Source organism: Sapajus apella, unplaced genomic scaffold, assembly GCF_009761245.1.
Source record: "Sapajus apella isolate SASKATOON/1434 unplaced genomic scaffold, GSC_monkey_1.0 scaffold41, whole genome shotgun sequence".
Classification (NCBI taxonomy): Eukaryota; Metazoa; Chordata; class Mammalia; order Primates; family Cebidae; genus Sapajus; species Sapajus apella.
In genome coordinates, this window is record NW_022436981.1 from 9474254 (window position 1) to 9487105 (window position 12852).

Genomic DNA, 12852 nt, shown 5'->3' on the forward strand with positions numbered 1-12852 from the left:
GAAGGTGCAGGAGGAGGGAGGAGGCAAGCTGTGTGGAGGAGCTTGAATGAAAGGCCACTGGCTCACCAGGGGAGATGGGAAATGAGAGGTGCCTACTGGGAATACTAGAGTTCAGAGAACTCCATCAAGGAAAGGAATGAACCCACCCCCTCCTTACATAGCGCATCTTCTTACCTGCAGGGTAGCACATCTTACAGAGAGTACATTTCTGGCCCAGGGATTCTAAACAAATAAATGCTGATAGAATGATTCCCAGACTGGGTTCTGCAGCCGATCACCAGGACTTCTAGAGAAAATCAGCAGCTCCTTGTCAGTTGCTAAGGTTCTTAGGGAATGGCCACCCTCTTTCCCTCCCTTGTTTGCCAAGATTCTGAGTATGACAGTGACACAGTGACATCTCCCCCTTTAGTTTCCAAAATCCCTGGAAATACTTTAATAGGGACTGACTTGTTAGTGCTTGCTTCTCACTCATTTATTTAGCATTTGTCGAGTTCTGCTATATGCCAAATCCTCTGGTTTGCATTAGAGATATAAACAGTCAAATAAGACATAACCTCTGTTCTCAAGGCAACATAAAAGTAAGTAATAATTACAGAATAAGGGTACATGACAGAAATATATCCAAGGTGTTATAGGAACCCAAGGGAAGGAGAATTACATCAAACAAGGATTCAGGGACACTTTCTAGAAGAGGTGACACCAAGTTGACTGTTAAAGGACAAAAAGAAATAAGCTGAAAATGAGGTTTAGGGTGGGGAGGGAGAGAACAAAAGAAAGGAGAAGTAGAAAAAGTCACAGGTAATAACAAGAGCAAGTAAAAAAAAGCGGAAAAAGAAATAGTCGATTCCATCGGAGAACAGTGAGTAGGTAAGTGTAACTGGACAACTAAGCATGCAGGAGAACAGCGGACAATGAGGCCAGATCACAAAGGACTCTGCAGTCCAAACAAATACGTTTGAAATTGACTCTGAAAGCTTCAGAAAGCCCCCCAAACATCATGCAACATCGATATCCAAGACCAAGACCTCAGAAAATATCGAAGCCTGCTGATTTTGAAAGTTAGGTTTCTCAGGTTTCTAGAAAAGTTAACATATTTCCAACAAAATAAGAAAAAAAAAATTACTTCAAATTCATAGTCTAGCCTTAGCTCTGGTTCCTGAAGCAAAATTTCTCACTTTATATTTTGCCAGTTGGTTTTTAAATCTTATATAAAACCATATGTATATATATGTATATATATGATAAAGTATACTATACACAGCACCCATTTGACTACATGTATCTTTAAAAGCAGATGCTTGCTATAGTAAATAAATACTAATATGATATTAAAACTCAAGTAAATGCCAAACATTCCTTTTCTGGAAGGGTAAAATTTTAGCCATATCTTCCCAATATGATTTACTTCCTCATAAATATATTGATAAACTGCTAATTACACATATGTGCTGCAATACTAATGTAATAAATATTATCTACATAATAAAACATACAAAAAAGAAAATTTTCAAGGAATAGAATAAAAATAAGGAAAAATAAAAGTTTTGATATTTTCAATTTTGAAAGATGGCTCTTTACTGAGTCATCTTTCAAACCCATGTTGAAAGCCCCCTGTTTACTTAGACAGCTAAGACAGGTCTACACCCCCACGCATCTGTGTTCTGTGCATTTGCATGTAGATGTCACTACACTTTCGCTAAACCAAATCAACTAAAGGAAGAGGAACAGAGATAAGGAGAGTCATCAAGGACCGGACCGTGGTGAGGTAACACACCTGTGGTGGGCTGTGTAGCCGATAAGAGGCTGAGGCAGTAGAGCTAGATGGGAGATTGCACCTGTTAAATCAAGTTCCCTAAAGCTGCCTTCTTACGTATTTTAAGTCTGGCTTAAAGGCTTCTCTGCACATACTGAATTGTAACCTAACTGGTTATATAAACAGACTGTAACCTACTCTTGTGCCAATCACCAAGTTTCAGCCAATCAAAGGCAGCCAACTGATCAAACCGTGTTCAAATAAGGCAAATGCTAAGCTGTAACCAATCTGGCCATTTCTGTACCTCATTCCTGTTTTCTATATATCACTTTCTTTTTTTCTGTCCATAAATCTTCCACCACATGGCTGCACGAGACTCTCTCTGAGCCTACTGTGGCTCAGGAGGCTGCCCGATTTGCAAATGGTTTTTTGCTCAATTAAACTCTGCTAAATTTAATTTGTCTAAGGTTTTACTTTTAAAACACCCTTCCCTCAGCTCCCTGGGGCCAATGTGAGGGTGAAGGAAAATACAAATTATGAACCAAGCTCTTGATCCTCTTTGTCGTACATGAAATGCAACCTGGGGTGAATGAAAGCAGGGATAGAGGCAAGACATTTTATCTGAGGAACAAGAGAGAGTCAGGGAGCTTCCAGGATAGCCTCGGCCTCAGAAGTTCTTTCCCATATTACCAGAATTCTGGGATCTTAGAGACAGAGTTTTGTTTTTTGGTTTTGTTTGTTGTTTGTTTGAAGGGTTGATTTTCCCAATTTTCTTTAGGAGGATTTAGAAGTCAGCAATTTGGGAACCATTCTATCTAAGGTATGTGCCTCTATTTCCTCACTAGAGATGATCTTGCTAAAAAACCTAAAATGCAATAAAATAAATAAATGGGGAGAAAAAAAAATTTAACCCTATTCACAAAATTTGTGCCATCATAGGAGCATACCCACTTCCCTTTTCCATGGATTTAGTAAGAAAAAGATGCCCTTGTGGTGAGGATTGGAATTATCAATACCTCAACCTATGGGAGGAAACTCTGCTCCAGATATTCATCTCCCTACATTTCTCAAAAAGAAGGAGCTGCCATACACTACTTCCTACCCTATGAAATACTGAGGGGAGAGGGAAGGGGCCTGGTGTATCAATTTCAGAGTTTTGATTCAGGACTACAGCTATGTCCCCAGAGCAGGCACCCCAAGGCATTCAGCCTCACTATGCCAACAGCAATCATTCCTGTTGATCCATCACATGTTCACCAACTATGCCATCAATATGAACAGATGATAGCAGCTGGGATTTAATTGGCATTCCATTCAATCCACCATGCCTCTATCCATGCATTCACTTACTTGCTCACTCCTCTAACAAATATACAAAGAACTTCAACTCTTCTGGAACTTCCCTGGAGACGGAATACAAAGATGAGAAGGCCCCATTGGTGCCAATAATATGCTGGAAGACAGCAGAGAAGTACCTGCCATTTGCTCTGTTGACCACAGCCCAGCCAGCCTGGGCTCAGTGCAGAACATTCACCACCTCCAAGCGTGGGCTTTACAGACACTGTCTCTCCACACACTACCGCTGCCTGAAAAATACAGTCAGATGGGTTGTCTGTCATTAAGCCAGACAAAAACCCAGCACAATCTAGGTAAGAGCAATGTTTTTTATCCAGACACTAAATTGCAATCAGGTGACGTTATCATGTAAATAAAGAGGCAAACAGATGGTTTCAAACGAGATCCAGGGCTTACAGAGCATTGCTGATGTTACAAATGAAGAAAAGCGAGGACAGGCCATTAGACACAGAGCAGGCCCTGGAGTGCACAGCAGCCCAACAAACAGAACACTGGCCCAGATAATACAGCCAAAACAAAAGGGAGTCACTTACTGCTTACAATTGTTTGTTAATCAAATACCACTAATTTCCAAATCTGGGGATATGCCTCTAGGAAACATATATTCATATTTTTTCCCTAAAATATACTTTGCAATGGTGTCATCTGTGTATACCACCATGATCCTTAATAACACAGCTTTTGAAAGGCTCTATTTTAATTCCTCCCATATGTTTAAATAGGAACAGTGTAATGAACTAGACAGACTCAAGAATCCAGAGGCCTAGATTTGACTCTACTGTCTCTGTGATCTCTGAGCTCTTTCTTGGGCATGCCCTCTTGGGGTCACTTCCATCAACTGTAAAATGTGAAAAAACATAATGTGGCAGAGGCCATTAGCTGCTTCCCGGTATTTATTCTATCCTTCCTTAGTAATAAGAACTCCAATGTTTAGCTGAATAGATTGTCACCTAGCCAAAAGACGACATTTCCCACCTTCCCCTCCAGGTAGAAGTGACCATTTGGCTAAGTTTACACCATTAAGATGTAAACAAAAGTGTCATGCGAGATGTATAAGCAGAATCCTTTCTCCTTTCCGCTTCTTGGAATGTGGCTGCAATGGCTGGTGCTCCAGCATATTGCTGGACCACACAGTGACTTTGGAAATAGAAAAAAACACTGAAGGACAAAAAAGTAGAAGGCATCCAAGTCTGTGACACCATGGAACAGATTTTTATGTAAGAGAGATATAAATTTATGTAACTATCAACTTTATACCATAATAATAATTTTAATAAAAATAATAATTTTCAGCTTATTATTCACAGAAGACTTAATCTTCCTAATACCTGGATACCTAAGCCCCTAATTCCTAATATCTGGATATTGAAATGCACAGAATGGTGTGAGTGCTAAGTTAGGTGTGAGAACTCTTTGTACTCCAAGTGTTTCCCTGAAATCTCAACATGATAAGCTGCTCTGTGAATAGAAGTGTTACATGATCAAACATGCTTGAGAACAGCTCATACTATATCCCCCCTGAAAGTTATACAACTCACACTGTCATATAAAAGGCTTTGAAAAGACCAGAAATAAGAAAACAATATTTATCTGTGCTTAGTCCAAAATTTTCCAAATTTGTTTGACTTATATTTTTTTCCACGTGATGCTTATAAGGAGCTAGTTTCAGGGGAAACACTTTGAGAAATTCTGGGTGTCTTATTAGTAATAGCTAATACCTAAATGGTTGCTTTTAGCCTTCAAATATGAATTATAATTGAATTTACTTCTATGCCAGTCCAGGTCCAGGCCCTACGGTACATGCTTTCATCACTCTCTTAATGTTTCCTGTAACATATTTGTTAGTCGTATTCATTTTCAACTACAGGCAATTACATTTCTATCTCCCCCACTAGGCAGTAACTTTCAGGTGGGTCTTGGAACTGCTTTGCTCATCATTTTATCTCCAACATGAGGCAAGGTGACACATAATAAGTTATGCACCCAGTAAACAGTTGCTCAATAAATGCATGATTTCTGAACTCTGTTTTCACATCACACATTATGCAGAGAGCAGTATAGAGTGCTTTTACAAACCTCTCCTTGTTTTCACTCACCTGAGAAACACACTCATTGTCATGGTCCATTAGCATTAGCATCATGGATCACAGTAACTTTCTAGGAGGGGCACATGACCCCAGGATGTAAAGATCATGGGGTAGAGGTCATTGACAAGCATGATGGAATATATGTAAATCAATTTTGGCTTTGAAGAGGGGTTTTCATCTCTTTTAGCTCTCTTGAATAGCATTGGGACCATTAGCTCCTCCAGCACTTATGTATATACTCTAAATGGGCTGAACAATAGAATGTCCCTTCTAATTAATCATTATTTAGTACACATAAGAAATCCTGAGTAACACTGACCTAAAAATAAAATAGGACATTTTTAACGTGCTTGCAGGCAAAGGAAAGAAAATTTCAGAATTCTCAGCAAGACCCACTATTGGGCTCAACTTGTCTGGACATCAAGATAGATCACTTACATAGTTGGAAGCTGAGACTGGCTACTGGCTATAGCTTATCTCCATCTAGGGCTGCCAAGCAGTGCTACAAAAGTGGCCTTTCCATGTGATTTGGGTTCCCATAGCCTAAGGGCCATATTCCAAAGGCAATAGCCCAATAGCAAATGCGACGTCTAGGCAAAAGGATCATCTAATGCAAGGGTTCTTGTGACCTAGCCTTCAAATCCCAGAACATTATTCTATTAATACAGTCTATCAGTCCAGCTAGTCACAAAGGCCAGCCCAGATTCAAGGGGAGAGCAGTGACCCCCATGTCTCCACATAAGGAGCAGAAAGCATTTACAGCAAGGGACAAAATTTATGGCAGCCCTTTTTGGAAAATTTCTGCAATAATGACACTGAAATTATGATACGTATTAGAGCCAGTGCTAGGTACTGTTACTCAGTCTTCTAACAGAGAAGCATATTATATCACTTTTTATTTTAATATTTTGATAGCCATATCAATCTAACTGATTTATTTTATAATTCCACTTTAGTTTATGTATCAAAAAATTATTCAGAGAATGAGTCTAGGCTTTACCAGACTGCCAAAGGAATCTAGGACACACAAAATGTTAACAACCTTTGAGCTGCTTAATAGTGTGGTAACCCGAGGGTCAGTAATAAGCCAGCTATGCTATTCCTGCCCCTCCTGGCCTGCCTGGACCTATAAAAGACCCTGTCACTTTGGCAAACTTCTTATCTCCAAACCTCTGCACATGAGGAGACTCCAAAAGCTCCCTCAAGGGAGTATAATCAACTCAAGAAATAGCAACTGTACCTAAACCAATGATTGGGAAATCATGAATTATTTAATTTTACATTCCAAAAATATCTGCATGGAAAACAGACCATAAAGAGAAAAAGAAGTAATTCAATTAGAACAAGTGAAAAAAAGCCCTGCTCTGCATTAAAAACTCCCATGGGCAGCTGTTCCTTGCTTGGCTTGTACTTCCCAATCCCAACCAAGGGGGGTAAAATACATATGTAATCACTCAGGTCCCCTTTTTTGTAAGAAATGCCTGTGTAAGACTCCTTAAAGAATATTAATTCCATGAGACAAAGTTCTTGGGGCAATAAAACTAGGTAAAAATATGTTTATGCATTTAAATCAGGGGAAATTTTCATTAACCCTCAGCAAACTTGTTGCAGTGCAAATCATAGAATATGGGGTTGGTACAAATTTTAACGGTGATTTCTTAGTAGGGTGACCCACTCATTCTGGCTTGCCTCAGACTTTCCAGGTTTTACCACTAAAAGTCCTATGTCCCAGGAAACCCTCAGTCCTGGATAAACCAGAGTAGCAGGTCGTTCTCTTTACCAATCATTAGTTCCTGATATCAATGCCCCCAAATAAATATTAAAACCTATGGATGCCACTGTCAGTATTACTGAACTGAAAAGAATTAACCAATGAGCTCTGATAGAGTAATGTTGCCTGTTTTAAATACTGTGGACTTCAATTCTTACCTCCAGAATTGTAAGAGTTATACATTCTAAGAGTTATACACAATCCCCTAAATTTTAAAATGAAATACATATTGTATTGCATTATGTTTTTGTAATACTCTACCTTTAAGAAATGACAGTGATTTCTTTCTCTTTCTTTCTTCATTTCTTTTTCTTTCTTCCTTCCTCCCCCCCCCCCTTTTTTTTTTTTTTTTTTGTGATGGAGTCTCTGTCACCCAGGCTGGAGTGCAGTGGTATGATCTCAACTCACTGCAACCTCCGCCTCCCGGGTTCAAGAGATTCTCATACCTCAGCCTCCTGAGTAGCTGGGATTACAGGCACATGCCACCATGCCCAGCTAATTTTTGTATTTTTAATAGAGATGGGGTTTCACCATGTTTACCAGGCTGGTCTCAAACTCCTGACCTCAAGTGATCCACCTGCCTCGGCCTCCCAAAGTGCTGGGATTACAGGCATGAGCCACCACACCTGGCTGACAGTGATTTCTTAAATGACATAACCTATTCTATTTTCCAAATCAAGCTGATAGAGCGATCCACATTAACCAGTTTGGTGGGACTGAACCTATTACCTTAGCCTATTAATTTAGAACACTTGGCAGTATTGTCACCAGAAAGTGACCAGGGACAACCTGGCTGCCACCTTAAAAGTCTGCTCACTGGGAGTAATTGCTTTTAATTTTAACAAAGATATGGGTATGCTTAAAGACATTGATCCAATCCAGATGTATGAAACTATAAAGCAAGCAAGAGATGTTACATTAGATTTTGCACTGATTAGTGGGAGTCTGCACAGAGGATATAGTTTATCCTCAAGCAATTTCCAAATTAGCATCCTCCCTGTACTCCTTGGAACATTTACTGTTAACCACCTCCATCATCTTGGTATTGCTCCTTTTTCGCTTGCCTTGCCTTCTGCTGTCCTGCTTCTGATTTCATGACTACTCCTTCTCTGATATCTCTTCCTGCCACTTAAACTAGCATTCCCCCTAAGATGCTGACTTCCACCTGCTCCTTGTATCTCTCTGGAATAGTTCTCATGTGGGTCCTAGCCCTCATTCATTCCTCAAGGCTTTCTTAGTCAATTCTGAGGATTACCAAATCGCAATCCAGATTCTCAGTTGGCCTTCCTTTCAGTTTTCTGGTCCACATTTCCTGTTACCATCTAGGCATCTGCATATGAACCTGGGCACAGGTCTATGATGGAATTTATTAACCTCCCTATTGAACCTACACCTTTACCTGAACCTTCTATTTCTATTGATGTCAGCCCTAGCCATTCACCTGTATGCAAAAGTTTTGGTCATCTTCTCAGCCTCATTTTTCTTTATTTTTTACAACTGATAAACTGCTAAGCCCTAACAATTCTGCTTTCCCATCAAGTTTATGATACATATTATATTTTTCCATGGCAGCCAGCATTGCATTTACTGCTACTATATCGCTTGTAATTTGTATTGGACAAAGTATACTTAAAATCCCAGGGAAAGTGATGCATAGTTTCTTTAAGAAATAGTTGTAAACTGCAGCTGAAAGTTTGTACAGGTTACTTTAGAGAATGAAGAGTTGCTCTAGTAGCAAAAAAAAAAAAAGAAAAAAAAAAAAATTAAAGAAAAACACCTATTGCAACTGAAGGAAAGCCTCATAGGTGTTTTACAGGAATACCTGCTAGAATCCTCTCAGGCTATGACACAAGGTGCCCAATAAAGTCACACCTCTGGGAGACTGAGTTGGAGTATTTAAAGTCATAAAAGTACTTATTCTCTAGGTGGGAGTAGGCACCAAAATAAAACCCCAGTCTCTTATATACTTCATACTTGCCAATTACCCCCACCCCATGATCTTTACATCCCAGTGACGTGTGCCCCTCCTAGAAAATCACTATGATCCATGATGCTAACACTAATGGACCATGACAATGAGTGTATTTCTCAGGTGAGTGAAAACAAGGAGAGGTTTGTAAAATCACTCTATTACAGTAAAACTCGAATTAGTTCCAGCAAGTTAGCAAGCCATAAAGAGTGTCAGGGCCTATATGACTTTGGATCCCAAGAGACAATCTTAAGTGAATTCTAATTAGCCCAGAAACAAATGCCATGACTGAATCAAGCAGAGATGGACAAATTGAGATTAGAAAGAGTCCCAACCCATTTCAATATATTTATAAGTTTTATGTTTCTTTTGTCATAGGAAAGAAATGTACTGTTATTTTAATCAAAATTTCATTTTCATACTGAAAAACATGCATAGGTAAAGAAAAAATTCTTATTAATTCCAACTCCTAATTGTCCACCCTGGCAAAAGCACTGTGTCACAGGTCTTGGTCAGAAAGTTTAGGGGACTGTTGCTGTTCATTTGGGAGAATCCATTTGAATCCTAGTCATTGCAACTATAAGGAACTCCCTAGCCTCCAAATGTTTTGTCTCAAAATTCAATCCAATTTTAGGAACAAAATAAATAAAGCAATAGTATTTCCTCTAATTAATTTTAGGGGACAATTTAAAACACTAAGTTGAAGCATGGGGACTAGGATTCCACTCAGCTTTGGTATAAAATATCGTGTAAGTTTAGTCAATGATATTAATATATTTCATAGCATTTTATAAAACACTTGCATTATCCTGGCTCATTTTAATTGGATTACAAAGCCACTACATTTCCCACCAGCTCAACAATTGTATGTGTTTATAATGTACATATATATTAATATTTATAAGTAAATCCACCTCAAAATAAAACAAATTCCTAGGTAATCAGTTCATTAAGGAACTCCATATAGCAAAGCATCTTGTACTTAGACTGCTTTAAATTGTAAGTTTCTATAGTCTATTTTTAAATGATTTGATATATGGAAAGTTCATTTACATTCAGCATTTCAAAAATAAACTGCTTGGGGATGTTGGTGAGAACACCTGCTCCAGGGAGTCTGAAATCCTTGTTCTTCTTCTTGTGATAAGGACATGACTTTAACATCCTTCAAGTAAAGTTTACTAAGGTCTATGATTCCCTCTAAAACAATGCCTAAAAGGAAGGAGAAATAGTTTCTAAAGATCTTTTCATCTTTGGCTTCAGATTTTTCTGTTTGTTTTTATTTGAAAATAATGTTGATTAAAGTCTCTAGGTCAAAAGTAATATAAAGAACCACTTATCCGTTAACCTTCCAAACAAAGTCAAAGGAAAGTTCAACTGTTATCTCCCTGGATCTTTAATGTCTACCCTGAAAGAAAATGCTCAAAATATGTTTCCTCCATGTTTTCCCTCATCCCACCACATTCCTCTCTCCTAAGAAGAGGCTCTGGTCACACATGTAAAGATTTGACCACAAGTTTCAGCCCAACAACTATCGTCCATTCCCATTGCAAAGTGAGCAATTCAAAATCAGGGGCCCAATTATGTTTTGAGAGTTGACAAATACCACTTTCAGGCAAAGAGGTGGTGTAATTAACACTAAGCATCATAGGTAAAAATAAAGAAACTAAAACCCTTTGAACAGTTTGTCTCCTGGTGTTCTGTAATTTCTGATTCATGCAAGCCAACATAATCTAAACAAAGTCTGCCCAGACAGGGAAGACAGCACAAATTTAGCAGGCTCTAAAGCACCTTTTGAATTAAGTCAGGTACATCTGCTTTTAATTACATACATGCATATAAACTTACACACATAAATACATGCATAGAGGTAGATTAAAGACAGCCGCAAATCCTTAGCTATTCTTCCCTTTGAGAGGTGGAACCTAATTTTCCTCTCCTAAATCTAGGCTGAACTCAGGACCTTTCTTGACCAAGGAATTTATGGCCATGATATTCTGAGCTTGCCAGACCAACTCAGAAGGCATGTGGCTTCCACGCCGTTCCTTGGACCACTTACTTTTGGAACACCCTTTCTTAGGTTACTCTTTCTTGGAATCTAGCCATCATGCTGTGAGGAAGCCCAAGCAGCCCCACAAATAAACCTGTGAGGAGAGAAACTGAGGCCTCTTAGTTAATTGCCCTGAGCTCCCAGCTAATAACCAGCATCAAGCCCCAGCTGTATGAGTGAGCCATCTTAAAGGCATCTAAAGGCAGTCAAAGTGAGCCTTTCAATGACCACAGTCCAGCCACTATCTAACTACAATGCATGGAAGAACCCAAATTAGAACACCTTGGCTTTGCCCTTCCCCACAAAACTGTAAGCAAAGTAAAATGTGTTTTTTATGCTGTTAGGTTTCTGGGTGGTTTTCCAGATAATGATAGAGTTTCAGAACACTCACTCCACTTGTCACCATTCTGATGCCACACATCACAAAAAGGACTCCAGTAATTCAAGTCTAAGTTTCTTCCCCTCTGACTTGCTAATCCAGAATAAGTGGAGTGGTGGTCTTTAGTGCTTTTCTGTCCCATCCAGATGGTACAAGACCAAATTAGAGAACTACACAAGCTACAGAAATATACCAATATTTGCTTGGTTTCTAATTGGTGTTGTAGACCTACATCTCTGCTATAATTCAGTATATAATACTGAATTACATATAATCTCAGATAAGAAAAAGGCAAATGAAGTCAATAGATCTATAATCACAGCATTTTATAGAAGTTCCTCCCCTCAAAAATTACTTTCTGATTTATGATTATCTTGCTTCGTATCACCAACCTATTATGATGTCTTGCAATTTAACCAGGCAATGCATTAAATATTGCCATCTTTGAACACCACATGACTTTGATAAGCCTCTCTGCTATTTAAGGTACTGAATATTAAAAATCAGAACAAACAGAAGAACTATTATCAAAGAAAAACAGTACTCTCCCATTCATGTATTCAAATAAGGACAGTTCAAAGTAATATAGAAAATGTAACAGTGAATTCTACCATGCACACACATACATACACACACACACACACACACACACACACACAGATGCTAGAGGCTACATGATATCACATCTGTACCATTCGAAACAGAGTCCTGAGAAAGCACTGGAGGCATCTTACACAAATCCACTCGGGTCAGTTTAGGACAAGCCAGAGAGCAGAAACTAGAGGGATCCTTTCACCATTTGACCAGCTATTCTTTATGAAGATTTGAGATTTTCCTAGTAAGGCAGAGCTTGTTTCTACTATTTAAGAAATAGAGAATGCATTCAGGACAATTCTTCCAATATTTAGAGAGCAAAGACAGTCAGCTATACTTACTTGTTGAAGCAAAGTTATCATGAACTAAACTACAACAGCAAATTTTTAATGATTACCTCCGCTTACTACATATAGTACTACAGAGAATTTACTGCTCTTTCAAAATCCAATGTCCATAAAGACAGAATGCCTTGAAGGAAAATGGTACCATACTTAAGATAGTGATATCTTTTATTAGTACAGTAAAGTCCTATTTTTATGGAATAGGATGGGTCTGAGGTCATTCCATAAAATTGATTTCCCAGAAAATGGAAATAGGCAATTTACCCTAAGAATTTTATTGAAAAATTATGCTATTCTATTTGAATAATGATGGGAATGTTCTACATGTTTCCTTTATTAATGAATTAAAATACACAAAACACCATAAAATTATATTAGAGGTTCAAAAGTATCACTTAAATCTTTTTTATCAGTCACTTTCATTTTGTAAAATCAGCAGTTCCATTAAAATCGTATTATGTAAAAATGGGTTTTTACTGTAATAATAGTTATTACCTATTTAGCTCCCAAGGATGTTGTGAAAATTAAATAATAAGCCATTGGAAAGCAAAT

At 38.4% G+C, this 12852-nt stretch overlaps 1 protein-coding gene and 1 long non-coding RNA gene across 5 annotated transcripts in view; both read right to left on the reverse strand.

Moving 5' to 3' along the window:
• Positions 1-12852, reverse strand: part of PKHD1 (PKHD1 ciliary IPT domain containing fibrocystin/polyductin) — a 496842-nt gene that overhangs the window by 214390 nt on the left and 269600 nt on the right. The gene's annotated exons all lie outside the window — the stretch shown is intronic.
• On the reverse strand, positions 2179-7286 carry LOC116565819. Its single transcript, XR_004275599.1, has 2 exons — positions 2665-7286; positions 2179-2618 (listed from the first exon to the last, which is right to left on the reverse strand). It is a non-coding gene; the product is annotated as an uncharacterized LOC116565819 (long non-coding RNA).